Raw genomic sequence first — 7,652 nt, forward strand, 5'->3', positions numbered from 1 at the left:
CGGCGACCTAAACAACGACGGAGGCCCGCCGGACTTGAGCTACAGGCGGCGGCTGGACTCGCGGAGACCACCGGGGCGTAGCCCGTGCTCTCCTGTATCCAAAGGAGCAGGAGGGTGGTGGCGGGGGCGCCGGAGCTCGCCGGAAGTGCGCTCGCGGCGGCGCCGGAGTTCGGGTGAGTGCGGGGTTGACGCTATGGTGCATGGGAGGAGGGGCTGGTGGGCGCTACGGGCTCCTGGGAGCAAACCGAGTGCTATGACGCGCCCAGGCACGAGCTACGGCGTCTGTAGCCACGACGGCGGCATGGCCGGCGGCGGTGAGCTTTCGGGCTCGTGGGGAACGGCGCTACAGCACGGGGGCGAGCACAAGGAGTTAGGGGATAAGGTAAGTGGCTCACGGCGAGTCGGACGGTGCAGACGGCGGGGCCGGGGAGGCTCTGGACGCGGCGAATCAAGCGACGGAGATCGCCGGCACCGAGGTTGGAGAAGACGTCCGGGGCGGCGATGCAGCGCTCCCCTGGTTGCTTGGCTCGGGGTGGACGAGGAGGACGACGATGCGGTCCTTCTGGATTGGTCGGCAAGGCGAGTGGTGGTCGGTGGCCGTGGCTATGGCGAGCCGCGGCGACGGCGACTCTCGGGTGGCTCGGGGAAGAGAGTCAGGGGAGGGAGAGAGGGGGTCCAGAGAGAGAGAGGCGGTCGAGGGGGTCGAGGGCGTCTCCGTGGCGTCGCGAGGGAGTCGGGGAGGCTGCCACGGCGAAGCAGGAGGTGGAGGCCTCCGCGTGCGTGCGTGCGTGCGGTGTCCGTCCTCCTGGCAGAGGAGGAAGAGGACAAGGGGGAGGAGGAGGTGGGCTGGGCCGGCCAGATGGGCTGGCCAGCTGGGCCAGGTAAGTGGCGACAGGTAATTCCCTTCTCTCTCTGTCTTTTTCTAATTATTTCAGTTTTCTATTTTGCAGGTTTGTTTTGAATTTGGTTTTGAAACCAATTCAATTTATTTTGCTTCTGACAATATTTTTAGGAGCTAAAAGAATGAAAACAATGCTCCACAAAATATTTCAGAATTATTGGACCTATATTTATTTAATAGTAGATATAAATCCAATTCAAATAATTATTGATTTAATTCAAATGCCCAAATTAAATGTTTCTGAGACACCAAAATATTGGTTTGGATTTTACCTCTTGCCAATATTTCCAGAGGATAACAGGAACATTTTCTTGGACACATTTGAGAAGATTTAATTGTTGGTTATTTTTAGAGGTTTCTGAGGCTTTGAAAATTCCTCAATTCAAATTTCATTTGAATTTAAACATGATGCAGCAAGAGGTCTAGCCTAGTGCATTACCAGAAGCTAGGGATGTGACAACTCACCCCCACTAAACAAGAATCTCGTCTCGAGATTCAAGCGTAGGGTAAAGTGAAGGGTAACGCAGACTAGTATAATCTTCACGATCCAGGGTGCACTTCAGTGGAACGTTGACTCATTCACCATCATTGTCTTGAAGTCTTGCCTTGAAAAATCCTGTCAACATGACATGGAGGAAAGAAGGAGACTCTAGCAGGGTCGATCTTCTTGAAGATCAAACAACTCACGGAATGAGGCATAGGACCATCTCTCGGGTTGAGACACGAGATACACATCAAGAGGGGTGGAAAAAAACGGATGACGAAGGTTCACTAGGTAGACAACAATTTCACGCTTAAGAAGGTGGTAAACGATTGTCAACGTAGCGAGGAGTTGAGTTGCCATGATACCATAACGATACACCTTAGGGAAGGTGACTCGTAGAGATATCCCTTTAAGTGGCAAAAAGAATTACTTTTGATTCAGAGATCATTGAAACTCTTTAAACCAGCCTAAGACAATTCTCGAGCGATCGTTTGGAGGGGGTCGGTAGAATGGCATACTCAAACTTGGATGATGTGGATTACCTTGTTGAAGACAACGTAATGGATGAATTTGCTTATCACCGGAAATGGAAGAGACCCATGGTAGAATGGCACATTGGCGGTGCAAGCTGGAAACAAAATGCAAATGCTGGGAATGATTCTGGTAACTGGGGAAGAACCCAACAATAGAGAGTGAGTTCACTGTTTGAAAAGATCATAGCATTGCCGAGGAAACTGAGAGGAATCCCAGTTAGTGCCGATGATAACTCGTAGCCCTTGTGCGTGCTCTCAAGAACTTGAGCATTTCCATAATCATCAAGGTTTTACCAACATCCGTGTCAAGGGTCCGGTAACACAACTTATTACCATGATGAATAGCGATGGACGATGCAGATGCGAAGGAGGATAACACTTCTCAGATTTCTTCTTAGCGGGGCCAAGGGAATAAAATCTGGATGATCGACCGAGAGACATTTAGCACTCCGCTTCTAATGTTCTCCTTGATGTGCTAGTATAACCCATTCATAGATATGGTTTGATATCTAAAACGTCAAGTAAAAGGTCGGACTTCGGGAACACAAAAATCCATAGGGGCAACTAGGGAGTAAACCCTACGAAATCCCTATGGGGAGGTGGCCAACTTCATCAATCAAGATATTATAATAACAGGTCTTCCGGCTGGGTGTGTTGGCCACGACATCCACTTTACCGGTTATCGCGCGACCAATATTATAATTCTTGGGAAATATTCCAACCATCATATCTGCCTGAGATTCAGATCTGGTTGGTGTCAGGATATTCCAGACTCATCGAGTCTAGGAAGAAAAACGGAAGTTTGCAACACAAATCGACGAGATGACGTTGCGAGATTCTCGGAAAATGAATTACGATAGCAAGCTCCAAAACATGAGCTGCTTCTGCTACAACATGTGAACACGTTGTCCCAGACAAGCATGACCACAAAGTAGTCTTATAATAAAACACTACCGAGTTCAGGAGGGGAACCATCATCGAGGATATCGAAGTCCTTGCATAAGGTATACTCTTAAGAAGGAACTTCTTCTCCTTGAACAAATCAATCAGTGGCTTGGTGTGCTAGGGACACATATAGATTGAAGGTTGCAAGTCTTCAAACCACAGAATTCTTCGCACGTGTGCATGACTGATTTGGAATGATTCCAAAGAAAGCAACATTGACTTTCTCGAGTTCACGGCGGCACCCTGCATCAAATGCACACGAACTAGAGGAAGTCACTTCTTACATCCGAACATATGCTTCATGTGCTAGCATGAACAAATGCTTTCAAAAGTTTCCAACACTAGCTTAATGTTCAGCAAAATTATGGAGAAGACAAGGATGTTGTCAATGGGCACAACAACAATTCATCTGGGTTTCCTTTTAAAAGGAATTCCATCGTTAAGTGAACAAGTGATAGCATTGGTCAGACCCAAAAGATATAATGGTGTATGCTCGAGGGATCAACCACGAGTAAGACAACATTACGAATATCGTTGGTTCTGGTCTGATTGGATGATAGCCCATACTCAATCAAAGGTTTGGGTAAGATAATAGATCCAACAATTGTTCACGAGGACCAATTGATGAAGATATCATCTTTCTTCAACACACACACACACACAAAAAGATATCCCTTAACATGAACCAAGTCGGACAAGCTTTTATCTTCCAACTCTCCAAGTTGTTGTTTAGCTTATCCAACTAGCTCAGGGTATCCAACACGGATTCTTGGAGAAGGGGTGGTTTACAGGAATAAACCAACTTGATCACGAACTCAACATAGCGGTCAGGTGACAACCTGGTAATACTTCTGAGAAGATATTCAGAAAATCACGAACCACCGGTATGTTACTAAGCTCGAGAACAATCTTGCTTTTCGGGGCAAGACGATATGATCAATAGAGCAAGGATTTGAAATAATCCTAACTCATCGATCGAGGAGTGAACCAGGAGAATGGACTAGGTAGCACGATCAATCTTAGAATGATGATTCAGTAACCAACACACTAAGAATGAAATTATTGTCCTTTAACTACCCAGCAACGAGGTTGCTAGGCGTATTGATTTCACACATCACAATTCATTTGTCGGTATTCCGGTTGCAAAAACACGGAAACCGAGAAATTATCAATGATGATCAGAGGTATTACTACATCAAGAATTCTCAAGAGCCGGTGCAATCCTCATGAAAATCCTGACATAAAGGGGTAATACTCCAAGGGAGAACAGAACCAAAAGCTGGATTGGCATTTGATCTGCGGAATACAACTACTTTGACCCAATCCTAGATATGGATGAGGTACTGGAGTTTGTTTCTCCTATTCATTCTAAAATAGAATGGCTTGGCGGACCACAAGGGTAATAGGCATCGATAAATGAACGCACGCATACTCTTGACTATCAATTGATAGACGAGGGTCAGAATGCAACTAAAGAGAACAACTCAAAGGAACATATAATTTTCTGAGTTGTGGATGCATAGATTAGTATGTCGAACCAAGTTCAACATATTTCTTCCGGATAACCCATGCAGAAAGATAGAACTGGCAGAATCACGATTTATGAATGGAGAACTCCTCAAGAATAATCCTGTTGTGATATTTCAGTTCAACGAGGAACTTCTGCCATAAGTAGTTCATGGTATTTGGAAGAAGAAGATACCACGGACTTCAAGGACTATCGCAAAAGTTACTAATAACCTAAAGGAACGAGCAAAACTATCAACATGAAGCAAGTAGGGTGAATCTCGGGTTCAAAACCCAGGGATAGAATACCTACTACTAAATGGCATCACGGGATGCTTTCGATAATGACGGCCAGAGTCATCACACTGGAACGTAAATCATGGCTAGACTACTAGGTGATCCCCTAAGACACCTAGGGTCATAACAATATCTCCAACATATATGCCAAGGTAACGGAGTACCTCAACTCGCTGATTAGTGTGGTTAATCTGGCCCATGGGAACATTGAAATGGGAAGAAAGGATTTGCAAATGCATCGGACTACTTAGAAACCTGGGATGACTCGGACAGCATAACGGCTGTAAATGCTCAGAAAAGATTTGAGACATTCACAAAAATGGTGGCATAACCACTCAGAAGCACAATATCAAGGTTTCGAGATCAACAATTAACATACGGAAGTAGTAGGAACTGAACTGAGACTTAAATCCAACAATCTTATAAGTCTACTGATTAGTAACACGTGATCCTGATAGAAAGAAGAGATAGCCTAGTTCTTAATCCCCGTAGAAGAGAAGATGATGACTCAGATCATAAGGCCATGAGGTATAAGAAGTAAAAAGAGCCTTACGTTCCATCCCACAATCAATTCCCTTATATAACTAAGGAATTTCTAAACTCAACTTCGACCAGTTTGGCTTGGTAATCCTACAGGCAGTCAAGCTCTGATACCAACGCTGTCAGGACCCCGACTCAATGCCACATCGATCTAGGATGTAACACCTCATATCACTTTGCGGCCTCACGCACGGTATTCCCATGGGTGTCGCCTTACCTTAGCCCGGGACCGTTTGCGCCTTTTGGCACACGTATATGACAGTGTCGCTAGCATCCATATGATAAGGAGCCCGGGCTGACATGGCTAGTTGTAAACCCAAAGTGGCACAGACTTACAGGGACAGGCATCCATGACCCAGCATCGAACGTGTCGGTCAACAGCGAGTGAATCCAGGCTGTAGCACTGGGCTAACAGGACTCCGATGAACCGGGCTGTAGCAGGCTAACAGGATTCCGGTATTCATCGCGTGACATTTCCCCGAAGGGACAGACACAGGAACGAAGAAGGACACATGCCGGCCAGCCTAAGTGTTCCGGAGCAGTAGCAAGCTACCATGGCTCGGTGAAACACTAGGAGACATTTCCCCATAAGAGAGGCTACTAAAGATAAACAACTAGATGGTCAGATCCCACACATACCAAGCATTTCAATAACATACACACAATATGCTCGATATGTGCAAATACAACATGGTATCACAACATGACTCTACGACTCAAGTATTTTATTCATTAGGCTCCGAGGAGCGAGATATTACAAACATGGGTCTCATGACCCAACAATCAGAGCATACAAATCAAAGCACAAGCGGAAGCTATCATGTCTGAGTACAGACATCTATAAATGAAAAAGGCTGAGAAGCCTGACTATCTATCAGATCCTGCCGAGGGCACAAGATCGTAGCTGAGGTATCAAGCTAAATGTCGAAGTCCACGCGGAACTACTAGTGAGACTGAAGTCTCTCTGCAAAACATAAAATAGGCAAACGTGAGTACAAATGTACCCAGCAAGACTTACATCAGATCTATCTACATATGCATCATTGTCAACAAGGGGATGGTGGGGTTTAACTACAGCAAGCCAGCTTTGACTCGGTGGCTATCCTGAACTACGACTGCAATGTAACTCTTTTGAGGTGGCGCACACGAGTCCACATATTCACCATATCAATACACCACTATGGATCCGCTCCCGTCTCCCTACGAGAACGCCATCCATAGCACTCACGCTTATCTTGCGTATTTTAGAGTATCCACTTTCACTTGTCTATGAACTGATATAAGCAACCCAGAAGTCCTTTTCCGCGGACACGGCTATTCGAATAGATGATGTTAACCCTGCAGGGGTGTACTTCTTCATACATGTTTCCACCACTTAGCGTCTGCACACGACATGTGCTCGGCAGACTTCAAGCGAAAGCCGACGTGGGTGTAGACCACGACCTACCTAAACACTCAAGTCTCTAGTCCAGGTTTATCGCCTATTCGGGTTCCATCCATGAGGAGATCCGGCCGGAGTTTCGCTCACAGCCCCAAACGATGTGAACAGGGTTCCCGAGATACCAAACGGGCATCCGGTACACCGTGCCACGTACCTACCGCATCACAGCCCACCCCTACAGTCAGCGCTGTCCACGGCCTCCAGTAAGCTACAAACACCAGAAACTACTTGCAACTCCTGGACAGAGGACTAGGGCCCAATGCATGGTAGTAGCTGAATCATGGATCACAAACACAGAACTCAGTTCCTAAGGACGGCTTCAATGAGACAACCCACCATGTACTCCTACATGGCCTCTCACCGACACCTTTTACCAAATCGTGTTCACACACTTAGCTCACACATAGTAGGACATGTTCACACACCTCTGATTCATCCCCGATGAATCAGACCTGACTCAACTCTAAGCAGTAGCAGGCATGACAAACAAACATGAATGAGTAGGCACAACAGGGCTCAAACAACTCCTACTCATGCTAGTGGGTTTCATCTATTTACTGTGGAATGACAGGTCATGCAAAGGATAAAGGGGTTCAGCTACCGCAGCAAGTAACAGATGAATCGATGTTGTCCTAATGCAGTAAAAGAGAGCAGGAGCGAGAGAGTGGGATTGTATCGGAATGAACAAGGGGGTTTTGCTTGCCTGGCACTTCTGAAGATAACATTGAGTCTTCATCAGTGTCAACGATCACATCATCGGTATCACGTCTATCGAGAGGGGACAAATACCGGCAACACAGAAAAAACATGATCAATGCAATGCACAATATGATGCATGCTATGACATGGCAATATGAATGTGTTTTGGGCTAATGCACCTAAAACCAGATTAAATGAAGTTGGTTTGAATCCAAGATTCAAATTCAAACTCCATATGTGGTTATTTAATGCCATTCACTTCATTTGCCCTAAACAGTAGTGATAAGTTGTTCTAACATGCATGAA

The sequence above is a fragment of the Triticum dicoccoides genome, chromosome 1B (assembly GCF_002162155.2).
Source record: "Triticum dicoccoides isolate Atlit2015 ecotype Zavitan chromosome 1B, WEW_v2.0, whole genome shotgun sequence".
In the NCBI taxonomy this organism is placed as follows: domain Eukaryota; kingdom Viridiplantae; phylum Streptophyta; class Magnoliopsida; order Poales; family Poaceae; genus Triticum; species Triticum dicoccoides.